The 13,828-nt window shown below is 42.2% G+C and overlaps 1 protein-coding gene and 1 long non-coding RNA gene across 8 annotated transcripts in view; one reads left to right on the top strand and one right to left on the bottom strand.

Annotated features, from left to right (window-relative positions):
• Positions 1–2,873, bottom strand: part of ppfia2 (PTPRF interacting protein alpha 2) — a 152,716-nt gene extending 149,843 nt beyond the window's left edge. For 4 of the 6 annotated variants that reach the window (XM_056367275.1, XM_056367277.1, XM_056367278.1 and 1 more), the window contains exon 1: positions 2,529–2,870. The gene's annotated coding sequence lies outside the window, so the exon portion shown is untranslated. Of the gene's footprint in view, positions 1–2,528 lie in introns of all 6 variants that reach the window. The other 2 variants (XR_008826424.1, XM_056367279.1) reach the window with 2 other exon arrangements.
• Positions 2,613–8,714, top strand: LOC130163257 (uncharacterized). 2 transcript variants are annotated; one of them, XR_008826426.1, is made up of 3 exons: positions 2,613–2,749; positions 7,973–8,090; positions 8,168–8,714. It is a non-coding gene; the product is annotated as an uncharacterized LOC130163257 (long non-coding RNA). The 2 variants fall into 2 exon arrangements; XR_008826425.1 differs by having other exon boundaries at positions 7,973–8,180.
• The last annotated feature ends 5,114 nt before the right edge of the window (positions 8,715–13,828 follow it).

Genomic DNA, 13,828 nt, shown 5'->3' with positions numbered 1-13,828 from the left:
AAGTGATGAGACAGGCCGGGGCTAACTGGTTAGCTAACTTCATTAGCTGAAAAGACGTGATAGAGACGAGACAAGCAGCACCACTTCTTCAAGGGAGCATGGACGCTACAGTGACGAGACAGTCCAGTTGGACTGGGGCTAACTGGTTAGCATGCTAACTTCAGTGGGCGAAAAGAGGTGATAGAAATAGACACAAAACTAGAGGCTTGCTTTCCACTGATGGAGACAGCTCTTGGTGAGTAAAGGAATGAAGTTTGATGCTGAACACATAATGTTTCTTCTAGACTGGTAAGCGAACAGCTGTTAATGCTAACGTTAGCTATTCAGCAATAGCAATTGCAAATAGACCAAAAGAGGAAAAAATATGATCAATCCAGAAACAAGAGGAAAAAACATGATTGATTCCAACTGACCATTCTCCACCTTCTTCTTCTTATTTTAAAAAAGGTACATGCGAGTCATCTTTGCTCCAACCATGAGCTTCCTGATCTGGAATGGACGCCATGAGTCCACTGGTATTTGTCTGCACCTCTCTATTCCACAGCAGTCCAAGAACACCATATGTCCTAATGCCTCTGGGAGAACACTGCCAGCCTAATTTATCTCAGCTATGTACGTTCTGTCAATGGTATCCAATCTGCAACACGCCACAAATTCACAGTCACACTCCTGGACCTAAAACCTACTGATAGCTGTTGCTTTGTGTCCTTAAATATTCGATTAGTCCGACTCACATACTGCTAATGGATCCTTACAGCAGAACCTATTGTATTCAAGTATTCTGCAGTCACTGACAGCCACGTGTGGACTCCGGCACATGTGTGTGAATGAGCTAGAGATGGGATGAAGAGGATGGCATGGGTGTAGAGTTACACTCAGTCTGCTGCCATTAGGGAGGCGGGAAAGGCAGAGGAAGCTGTGCATCAAGTGTGTATGTGGTTCTGTTTGTCTCCGAGTGCGCTTTACCTCTACCTGTGTGTGAGCATCTGCGAGGGGGCTGGGAGTGGAGAGGAGGGAGGGGTGGTCGTCTGATGTGTGTGTGTGTGTGTGTGTGTGTGTGTTCATTGGCTGTGTGCTCAACTGAAAATAAGTCTGCATGCACATGAGAGGATGAAAGGACAGCGCGTAGCCTTTAACATTGCCCACAATCTCCTGCAGCAAGGTCATGCAAACCATCAATCGATAGAGATTGAATAAGAGCAGAGATTGAGGTGAATAGAAGAAAAAGAAAAAAGCTACAAAGATCAGGTTGTAACTGATTTGAACCACGCCGGTCGCCACCGCAAACGCTTAACCTTCCTCATTATGGCAGCTTTGGCAACAGTCAAACCTGGCCCGTAAAAAATGCCCTTAAACCATCATTTTATAGACATAATAGCTTCTCCCACAGGTAGCCACCCTTCTGCATGACACCACAAGGCAATAAAAAGCTTTGTCTGCACACCAGACATATTAGGCAAGTGGCGTGTGTTTGCATGGTTGAGGAAGTCGCACACTTTTAATGCAAAACCCGTTAAATGCAGCGCCCTGCCTATAAGAGTGCAGTGCATGCCAGAACTTCAGCCGGCTGTAGTGTACTGGGATGCAAATGCTGTCATGTTATGTGCTGCCATGGTTGCAAATGTTAATATTAATTTGCAAGATCAGAGGGCGATCATGGCTCTGCCTGCAGCAATTAACCTTCTAGCATCGAATTAGGCCAGCACCTGCAAGTGTGATGCCTTCTCATTCATTCATTCATTCATTCATTCATTCATTCATTCATTTACAATATACAGTGTGTGTGTGTGTGGTGTGTGTATGTGTGAGGTAGATGGGTGGATGACAGAGAGACAGAGAGGTTGTTTCATGCTCTCTCCCCTCCTTGCATCTCTATAATAGCCGGTAATAATATTGTATATAGGAGGGGCAGCTGTTCCTCCTATGACAGCTCCTCTCTTTTTATTATAATTAACCACACACACACACACACACACACACACACACACACACACACACACACACACACACACACACACACACACACACACACACACACACACACACACACACAGAAGCGGCCTGACTGCGGCGCTGATCGCATCTCCTCCACATTCTCTGAAATGATAATTGGGGAGAATCCTTGGCTATTGTCTCAAGTGCATTACATCATGCCAGCCTCTCAGTCTGCATCCCGCCCCCCTTTAACTCTATCCTCTGTCTCTCCACTGTGACAGCCGGCCGATTCTTTTTTTTTTCTTTTTTAGCTCCTGCAGAGCCTCACAATGTCAACCACACACACACACACACACGCACACACGCACACACACACACACACACACACACACACACACGAACATGAAATGCACAGGTTATGTACACCATGTCTCCATCCACACCAGGAGCCTCCTACTTCCTCCAATATCACCAACCAGTCCAGAGTTGGAGGATGGAGAAGAGAGGGCACCGCAGAAAATCACCTTGAGCCTGCAGGAATAGGGCAATGTAGGTCACCGCAATACCGGCGGCAACAGTGTGTGCATACTCACAATTTATTCCTTTACTATCAGGAGAGGCTCTGGCAGCGGATCAATGACAACTGCAGTCTCTGTCAGCTACAGCTACCATCAAGCGGACAATCCTAGGAAGCTTCTTCAGAGCAAACAGGCAGCGACGCCGAGGATCCGATCGTGAAGGTGCGGCTGGTCCCGGCCGCTGGCATTGTCCAAAACCCAAAGAGCAGGAATAATCGCCGAATTAGCCGCGTCGGGTAATGACATCTGATTTCCGGGGCTACACACATACACACATACACACACACACACACACGGAGGGAGAGAGAGAGAGAGACGCGCGCACACCGGTGAAGAAATTATGGCATGTTACAAATTCTGCTGTGATAAGCGGAGCTGGAAAAGACCATTGTTGGAGCTGAAGGAGGGGAGGCGTGCAGAGTCTTAAAGTTGCAGCTGTGCAATTCTTCCTGCTCCGTGTGTGTGTGTGGACCTAGGGTAATAATAATGGCAATGATAATTTAAATAATTATTGTAATAATTCGTATTTCTGAATGAATTATCCAATTTTGAAGTACAAACATTTAAAAAGAGCAGGAATTTTAAAGAAGACCGAAAATAGGAATAAACGGAAAACGGAGTATTGTTTACAGAAAGGAGCATTTCCCACAAAAACAACAAAAATAAAATATCTCCTAGTCTTAAAGAGAAAAATATCATTATTCTTCCATCCATAGATTGGTAAGGTTATTTTGTTCCATTCAACAGAAACTGTGTTTTTCCGGAGTCAGTGAAGTAGCCACCACTTGAGTCTGTGTTCACCTTCTCCTGACACACAGATGGTCTCTGCCAGGTTGCAAGTGCTGAAATTGTATTGATTGTTCTGGGATTGTTGCAGCTGACTGTTGCATTAGTTTTTGTCCAGATATTTGGAAAATTAGAGAAAATCCCCTCCTCACCTGAGTCAGCTTTTCTTTTCAACAATATTTAACATCAAGAGGATCTCAATGAAAAATCTGATTTGATCAATAACACTTTTTCTTTAACAAGATTTTCTTCAAGAGGTGGTGCTAGTATACTTAATATAATGGCCAAAAGTTTTTGAGCAACCCTGTCCACACACTCTAAAAATGGAATGGTTTAGCTTTACCCTGTAGTTACCCAACAGAAAACCACCAGACACAAGGGGCTGTTTTGATCTAGTAACCCAACAGCAATATAAGAAAACAACACTAATACTGGCTCAAAACAAGTCATTAGTACTGCGTAAAGTTAACCCAGTATTTGGTCATTGCTACATCCCCAGTGGTTCTGCATTTATATTGTAACTTTGGCCTGGTTTTCATGGTTCAGGCTCCAGTTGAGGGAGAGTTTAAAGTGGCAGTTTGTAAGTTTTCTCTACAGCCGAATGCGGTGGTAGTGATTGTTGATTGACAAGAGCTTTGGCCATGGTTGTGTGTACAAGACACTGAGCAGCGCTAAGTCCTCAGGGCAGATTGGAGGTACAATGAGTCCCTATCAGAAAGTGAGGAGATGGGCCGAGGCTAGCTGGTTAGTTAGATGGCTAGATATTAGATCATGACCAATTAAAATGTCTCCACGATCTGCCTCTACATTGAGATTGTTAGTATTGTGAGACAGGCCCCACATTCTATTGTTGCAGTTCTATGGCACACACGCATCCACAATAAACTTACGCAGGAACTTACGCAGAAGTGCAGAAGTCTGCGCCAAGGCCAATAGGCGACAGGAGGTGTGAAAACCGCTGAGTCTGAGCTGTTTGACAGACAACCTAAGCTTAAGGACCACTGGGGCTTCCTGTGCCCAGAGAGGAACTGGTCTAAGCACAAAGAATGAATGCAACGTTAATATATTCAAACTCACATTTTCATAAATAAACATTACTCAGAATAACAGCTGTGCTAGCCAGCAACAGTGATTTGTTGCTTTGCAATGGACATCTAGCACCTGTGGCAGCTTGCAAGAGAAACAACAGTTTGAGGAGGCACTAAAAGCCACAATATTTCTCCTAATCAGGGAGTAAATGCGATTTTAATTTGTTTTATTTTCCTAACTTTATTTTGGTGTAAGAAACACTGAGGAGGCTGTTGTGCAGTTAAAACTGGTGATAATTACTGCCAAAAAGATTCATGATAAAGTAGCTCCGAATCACTCCATTTCTCTAAACAGACTCTGCTAAGGAAATAAAACACTGAAATGTCACCAGTTGATGAGTCTATACTTAATCTTGCCCTTAAGAATTGATTTCCTTTCCTAGAAGTTTGTTAGGTTTCCTGGCAATTGAAAATATACAAGTCAGTTTGAATGCTCAGGATTTATGACATGCCTTATAGACAGATCAATATGCTGAAATTTAAAAAAAAAATGAGGGAACATTACTTTTGTCATTACTTTTTATATTAGACGTAGTTGAATATTGCATTATTTAGTGGCTTAAGGAACGTACTATCAGAAGTGGTTAAACATCCTACTTGAATGGCAAAATGAGACATTAACATTATTCTATACAATTCAGCTATTGACCCAAAGTGAGATATCACCCACTGGCTCTGGCAGAGTGTGACCACTGAAAGAAAAACACAATTTTTCTGCTCATCAAATATTAAAGAACCTGATTAAGTTGTGTCTGAGTGTCACTGAGCCCAGTGTGATTTCAATTTATAAAACAGGGATCTTTTCAAAGGAAGGCAGCGATGTTTTAGCAAAGCCCTTGTGATCTTTGTGCCGGAGATTGTTGAGAAATGACTGAATCACACATTCTTTCTCTATGTTCTTGTTTTAGACACGTTAAACTGCAAAAAAAAGGGCTTAAATCAACTGCAAGTAGGACAAAACTAAAACATATGTGTAACAAGAGGTCAAGACTTAGTAGGCTAAATGGCTGGACTGTGTCATTAGTGTCAGCCTGTTTAAGCCCTATCTGTTTGCTTCTCTCGGTGCTCATATATAAAGTATTTTAATTAATTTAATTTAGCCAAATTCCCCATTAAGCTGTTCTAATTTACAAGTTTTTCTGTTTCTGTTGTCAGACAACAGAACAAGTTTGAAATAGTGACTGAAATGTGGCCCATTAAGACTACATGTTAGCCAGCAGTTACTTCCAAACCGTCTCCAAGCTGCTGTTTAAAATGATCCCTCTGAGAGAAAGTTAGAAGATCATTGACGTCGCACTTGCGGGGAAACACTGACAACTCTTCCATGGAAAGTTTGTCCAAAAAGTCACTAGATTTGTCAGCAGGTGCTCTTTTGAAAAGAGTCGCTACAAGTGTCTGAAAAGTCAGTTAATCTAGTGACAAAGGCGCTAAGTTGACAACACTACTTGTTTGCTTCAAATCATTCTGAAAGAGTAATGACCAGTGAGACCGGCCAACCAATGGTATAGCGTTATTTTCTCAGTCACGCGGCATTCAGCTGACTAATGGTGTAACTTTATCACTCAGTCAGTCAGATAGACATATATACTGTATGTAGATGCCGCATTGGCTGCTTCGTCCTGTTACGTCAATACATCCGCCATATTGGACTGGGAAAGACTGGCCTGTAAGCACATACAAGTAAATAGGAGAGCTGTGGTTTTTCTAGGACAATAAAGTTTACATTTCCCAGGTGACAGAAAGTTTTGTCTCCAGTCACTTAGAATCTCAATAGCTAGGCTGTAAACCATGAGAGGTGAGACTGAACACAAGTACATAAATCACCAAGTTCAAATATAAGAGAAGTAACATGAAAAAAACGAATAGAATTTCCTTTAGTGTCTGTGTCGACATCACAAATTTTGTTTTTATTGAGGCAACATTTCAAACACTGGCAGAGCTGAGCAGCTCTTTCTCTCTCAGCGGCTCTGTGGCCTCCTGACAAGTTGTTGCCTGTGGACTGCCCAGAGGTGGATGTCACTGTCCATGGTGCTGAATCCTGTATGCGTTGTGTATGTGCTGTACTGCACTATATTGCCCACTGGTGAGGGTGTGTTTGAACATGTAGAGATTTTACTAAAGAGTATTAGTGTTCTCACTGAGATAATCACATCAGATCTTTAATCATGTCTCTTGAAAAACAATCACCATGTAAGATCTATGGACTCCATTCACAGGAATCTGCTTTCCCCGGATTCTGGGAAAACATCCATCTTGGATGATTTATCTCCTGGCTGCCTGTCACTGGCTGGGATATTTAATTAACATACATAATGCACTAGTTTGGAGTTTCCTGTCTCATTCTTCTCTTTTTAGCGGGGACTGAATCCCACCTGGGGAAAACACTTTCAGATGGCTCTTTTCTCTGTTGCAGCTCCAGCTTACTTCCCCCCTCTTCTTTCCCACTTGTCTGATAAATTACCAAAACAAACGGGCCGCTAAGTGGCAAAGTGGGGCTGGCTGTCCTCTGGAGTGAAAAAATACTCCTATAACAGCTCATAAAGCCTGCATGAAGACATTGAGTAGGTGCTGACACACCCAGAACTTGACACTCAAGGCTGGAGAGTGAATAGTGATGAATCCTAGTGTGTGTTTAAAACAGAGGGTTTGGTTTATGGAATGATTATTCATGGACAAATGCTCCTCTAAGCTAATGCAATGCCCCTGACTCCTCCTATAACATCCCACCCACTATACTGACCTACTATATCATACCTGCTCTTTTACTACAGTGTCATATCACTCAGTTGTTCCATATTAATTTCCCTGGAGGAGTCGGTATAAGCCTCTGCATATGAATGCTTGTAATGCAGCAAGGTGATGAAAACCTTCTCATATCTGTGTGACTTGAAGCTGATAATTCACGTACATTGACTGTTTTGTTTCAGAGACAGTTGCACATGGCAAAGCTTTAAACCTGCAATTTGTACAATCCATCTTCTGACTGCACTATCACCAGTTAAAAGGCAATGATCAAAGCGATAAGGGAATCAAGAGGAAAGCTATAAAAAGAGACCTATAAAAAGAAAAGAGACCTGCGACGCCGCTCAAATCTAATCCCCCTCCTCAAAGCTTGACACGCTAAACGTGTGAATGTCATTAAGCAAGTCACCCCCCCCCCAATACCCCACCTCGCTTTCGTCATGCAAATGGCCCTTTTCATGCGCCGGGTTAGTGCATGCAAATCTCACATCAAAATCTCAATGATCTCAAAGGCTAAGCAGTTGAGCTTCTTGCGGCCAATTAAAAAGGCACACACATCCTCTCACCAGGCAGCAGGAATGCTGATGCAAAATGTTTGCCCAGGATGATGGAGGGACTTTGCGCGCTGGTTAATATTAATGACTGGATGTTAAAACAAACAGCCATCCATATGATGTGACAGCTGAGAAAATGCTCTGATGAACCGGTGGTGGGGGGTGGGGGGTGGCATTATGTTGACTGGTTGCCTCTCCAGGTTGTTTCACAGAAGATCAAGGAAATTGTGTATTATCACACCTGACATTTTCCACATCTGTTAACATGTGTTTCTTTTTTTTTTTGCAGGCGTGACTATTTAAAAGTCCATCACCACAGCCTCCATTTGCTCTGTCTTTCTCCTGCTGAGGCTAAAAAATGCCTCCCATGATTTCCCCAAAAAAAACAACACATCGACATATATCAGGTACAAAGCCGGAGCTGCCAGAGGTCTGCTATCTTCATGACTTTCTTGAACCTCTGTTTTTTTTTGTTTTTTTTTAGGCCCGGCTGGAATCATAAATAAAGCGGGCTGCCAGCCTCTTGCTGCTTGACATAGTGATAACAGAGATGAGCTCGGGCCAGGGTGCGAGATGCATTACAGAGATGGAACTGAGAGGGATTTCATCTCTTTATTTGCCCGTCCCACCCCCTGAGAAAGTAATGTTATTGCACCTTAACAGACATCTCCTCCGTCTCTCAGCATGACAGCACAAAACTCAGAGGCGATATCACCACGATAAACAGCACTAATACTCTTCTTTTTTTTTTAAAGCTCTTTTTAAAGGCTGAGATAACCTTACTTTTAGTTCCTATTATAGGGCCAAACTGCAAAACCCCCTTGATCCTACAATTCCCATGATGCAACATCGATAGCATCTTCTTGTTAGACACTCCCTGCCTGGTAAATGCTCTTTCAAACTTCATGCCTCCAGGCTTTCTGTTCAAAATTTGTTGTCGAGATTAAGCAAGTGGAGTCACATAGAAGACAAATAAAACTATTTTGACAGGCTGAGTGCTGCTTCCTGTTACTTGTACATTTACTGTGACATGTAAAATCCTTGGAGGGCCCCTTTAAATCTGCTAATCTTATAAACATAAAATAACACACTGTTACAATTCTTCGCTTAATACTTAGTGTTCCACATACATGCTGTAAACGAGTGACACTTTACAGCTGCTACTCATTCACGCAGCGTTTACAATTTTTACACTACCGCCATATGCTCCCATTTCTTGAGAGATTATGTGGTTCAAATCATTAGCCGTTAATCTGAATGGGAGAGAGCTTAGTTATGGCCACGTTCACGTTTACTACCCTCATGAGCGGCCTTTTATTCTTTTATGACAAACACAGCGACAGTATAGGAAAGTGCCTCCAGCTAGGATGTTAATGCTGTTTGAATAAAGAACAGGCAGGATGGGTTTATAGTAGGAGAGTATCTAAGGATGAATGGCCTGCTGACCAAGAAAGGTGAAAGTCATTCAGCAAGAATATTCACTGAGCAATTACCATTACACTTTGAAATATACTGTACATGTGCTATACAGTAGGTGGTGCATGTCTTTATGCATCCATGTGTGTGAGGCTGAAGTTTGGTTTTGCAAAGATAAGTGAAGCATATTCAATCATACGTCAATTAGTCTGCACATTTCTTTATTTGCCCCTACCTTTCTCTAACATGAAACATGTTTGACTTGAACCCTTCAGTGGTCTATCCCCAGAAATAAAAGTTACGTATTTTTTATATTAGCTTGCAATCTGCTTGGTTAAAGAAGCTAATTGGAAGTTTTGCATTTGCTAACATTAGCATTCACAGCTGTGTACTTACCAGTCTGGGAGAGACGTTGCAAGTTCAGCACCAAACTTCATCCCTCAGCTTCTATTTTTATTACTTCTTTTCTTTTAATGAAGTTAGCATGCTAAACAGCTAGCCGTAGTCTGGCTAGACCATCTTGTCACTGAACTGATACCAAGCCACTTGTCCAGGCTTTCCTGAAGAAGTAGTGCTAGCTCAGAGGACGTATAGCTAACTGTTAATGCTAACATTGGCTATGTAGCAATAGCAAAACTTACAAATAGCTCCTTTATGTTCTGGTAACCCACTTTATCTACAGAGTAAGTGTCTGGGTCTATCAAACTTTTGTTAAGTGTTGAGGGAGTCACAGTGGAACAGAGTCATGGCAGAAGAGCAAAAAAATAAAGTAGTGCCTAAATTAATACTCTGTAAGCTAGTGTAGCTACCTCTCCAGCCACTTTAGCATCACTTCATCGCAGCATATAATTCTTTTTTCCTTTTGGTATCTACCTTATCTTCTCGTTGTCATTTATGAGACAAAAGTCTGACGGCATGGAAATAATAGCATCAGAAAATTCAGCTCAGACCTCAATAAAGCCACGTGCCAGAGGTCGGTGTCAGAGCTCCAAGGCCACAAATGTCGCTCTCATCATACCTCGCCTGGACAGACAGACAAGCGTGGCTGCTGTAACCATTAAGTATTAATCGAGTGTGCTCCTCCACAATTTGAAATCCAATTGACTTGTTGCAGCAGGATGGCAGAGAGAGGGAGATGGAGGGAGCTCTGGATGTTCAGAGAGAAAGCTTTGCGTTGAACTGCGGCAGAGATCAGTGGAGCTCTTAGACGACAGCAACCCCTGGTGTGATGTAGTGATCGCCAGGAGCAATTACAGTCCTATATGCCACCACATTTCTGTTCAAACTCTTATCTATTTTTAATGCTGCTGGGCTTTTGACGTTTTGATGCATGGTGTCGACACGATGAAGTTACTGTTCATATCTCAAATGCACCAAAGGAGACAGTGTGAAGCATGCTGGGAATGGTTGTATTGCAAACACAGAAGGTTTCAGTGTGGTTTTAACTTTTTGAAAAATTGGAAAAAAATGAAAAAATTTATGAGCTAGGGTGGTGGTTTAGCTCAGGTGGGATAGTGGTGAGAGCATTAAATAGATCTTTAAGGTGTAAGATTGATGTCTGTAAGAAAAAGTGCCACAGGTGAGTTAGTATAGACAGAAGAAATCCTATTAGAGTCATCTTATCAGAAGAAGACAAACACATTGACACAGAAATACACTTTTTTGTGCAACAGATTTAGAGTTCTTTCTTAGCAATGGGAAAGGGATAGAAATGGCATAAATACAAGTTAGTGGAACCAGAAATAAGGTTAGATGGAGGGAATTGTTCCAGATACTCTTCCTTTATAAACACACATGCATATACTGTTCATTGCATGCACATATATGCGTATCCATACACTTGTACATAGATCACAGCATCTTCTCCCATGCTCTAGGCAAAGTGGAATTCGTTATCTCATGCAAAGATGTCATGCTGTGGTATAATCCTCAACTGTGGGCTGTTTGTGTCACAAGATATAACCCACTGTAAAATGTAGTAGTTTATAATAAGTGCTTTGTAAGTGTAGTTTAACATAATGTAAGTGCAATTAAATTCTATACTTGCAAACAAGTCTAAAACACTGGTGATTATTGGACCAAATAGAAGTATTAATGTGTCAATGATATCTGCAAAGCCAACCTAAATGTAAGGACACTGTTTCAACTGTTTCATTTGTGATCAACCGCTCTTGACTGCAGGGATTTGATAATAAATTTCCATGCTTTCCCATGACCTCAGTGGTGACGAACACACCAGAGAAGGGAGGGAAAAGTGGAAGGCGAATCTGCAAGAAATAAGTCACCATTTAAGGGTCCAAACAAATTCAATTTAAAAAAAAAAAAAAAAAACCTAATTTAGATGAATATAGAGTATCATCTGAACTGCTGGGAAAGTACTGATGCAGCTCAGCTGATAAAGGAGCCGAGAGGCACATTATGTATGACTTGATTATGCTATCTTAAAAAACAGAATATCAATTAAACTAAATATAGCATACTTAAACATGACTTATATTAGGTAAACATGTAAGTCTGTTCTATAAAGACACTTGAAACGCACTACATCATATTAATGTACAAAGTAGAAATGCAATCAGGTACGTTTGCTAGGATTGTAAACTGGAAAATGTGACTGGAGGTCACTGATATTATTAATTTTGGATAGTATACTGTAAAGGTTTTTGTTAGCAATTTGTTTACCATGCAGGTTATTGAACCTCATGACTCTGGAGATACAGTGAATATGTTTAAAAGCAAACTTAAACTAGCATGTTGCTGGTTAAACACTTGCTAACAGTGAGTCTCTTGAAAAAAGATGTATAAAAAAAAGGCACAAAACCCCCCAAATATGGTTATATTTACTTGTGAAATCATTCCCCAATATTAAACTAGGAAGTGTGCTCACTTAGAGTGCACACAACATACACCAGACTTCATAGGAAAAATATCAAATTCATTGTAAATGATCCTGAGCTGCCTCAAAATTGACTTGGTTGTTCCCTGGCCCATGCCTCATTCTTTCATGAAGTTCGGTGCAAATCAGCTCAGTACTTTTTGCATAATCCTGCTGACAAACAAACAAACAAACCAACATAACCTCCTTGTTGGTGGTAATGAACAAAAAGCAGATGGAATGATGTACCACAGGTATTTCAGACATGTGGGAGGATCCAGTAAAAACCCTGCAGTCTCTTAGCAACATCAGCGAAGGTAGACCTTTAAAAAATGAAGATCCATGGGTCTGCTCTCTATGTAATTGTAACATATCATGTAGCACCACTGGATAAGATCCACTGTCATTGTGCAGCATGATAGAGAGAGGAGCAATACGACAGAGAAGAGAATATGTCGGATCAATGAACCGAGGGGCCAAGAAAACTTTAAAAAGGTAGCAGAAAGAGAAACGTGTCATGATATTAGTCCTTAGAACAATGACGCATTACCTGTGTTCCTTCAGCCGGTGGCCGTGGTTAGAAATGATTCACCGAGCGCAAGGACAGTTTCTCAAATGGTCGTCTTTACCGTCTTATCTGCAGGTGCATTATCCAGAGCAATCGGCCTCAAGTGCTTGTTTATTACCATAAGTCACACATGAAAACTGCAGGGATGTTTTGTCCTCTGCCTTGCTTTGCTTTTGCTGGTGTGCATCACATCACTGATGAAGAGCAGGGCTGCTTCTGTGCAGCATGTCTCACATCCATTGGGTGGGAAGAGCAGCAGAGGGATTTTTAGCTTCTCTTACCGGGTTTTAAGGACATAACAGGGCTTTTCTCTTGAAGAATTGTTCATGAATGCATGTGACAGTGTCGACTCGGAAAAAATCCCCGCCCCAAACAGAACCAAAAGTTTGTTCGGCTGACTGTCTTGGTCCGTGGTAGGGCCCTTGAAAGTGAGTGACACTGGGGCAAAATCAGCTGTATTTTCTCTTTTGTGTGTTGAGAAGAGAACTCCTGTTGCATCCGGCCCTGATTGGCCGAGCGGGGTCCCAGTTGCCAGGCAACCATCCAGCGGTGTATGGGGCCTAGCTGACAGACAGCTGGTGATGAAGCCGGGGCAGCGGATAGAGGCAGCGCGGAAGAAAAGGGCTATCCAACCTCTTTTCTCATGCCTCACACGTCCTGGCATATGGGGGTACGTCTACACCCCTGCACACACCAGCGCTCACATGCACATGCACACGTATACACATTCATTTACTTCCTTATTGTGTGTGACCAGTCCTCCCACAGGGGCCATGCAATCATGTCTTAGACATCCCCCACCTCTTACACCATCACCATCCCCCTCATCACCCAATGACTAATATTTACCCAGAGAAGGAAGGAGCGGCATGCGTAAGCACTGTGCATGTTCAACGCAAAGTCTCTTTTTCACTCCACTGTATCGGAGGCTTTGAAACATGGAGGATTCAAGAGGTGTAAAGACACAGATGGCGTCCAGGCAAATATGACAACCACAGGATGGAGTGTTGATTGCTGTGCATGAGTCACGCTCAGGTCACACTTACAGATCCTGCACAGCGAGCTTCCCGCTCAGAAATTCAATGAGAATGGAAGCTACGAAGGAGCCATTTTATTCCCACATGTTATAGTATGTTTCAGGCAGGCTGGTGCATGTAAGGCAAAAACTTTTCACCATGCTTTAAGCTTTGCGACACTCCAGCGCTCAATCATGATATAGTGTTTTACTTAACTTTCTCTTTATTGTTTGTCTCAATAAATGTTGCTGTTGCACATGTTGGGGTTTA

The sequence above is a fragment of the Seriola aureovittata genome, chromosome 22 (assembly GCF_021018895.1).
Source record: "Seriola aureovittata isolate HTS-2021-v1 ecotype China chromosome 22, ASM2101889v1, whole genome shotgun sequence".
Lineage (NCBI taxonomy): Eukaryota > Metazoa > Chordata > Actinopteri > Carangiformes > Carangidae > Seriola > Seriola aureovittata.
This window is presented reverse-complemented; position numbering and strand designations above follow the sequence as displayed.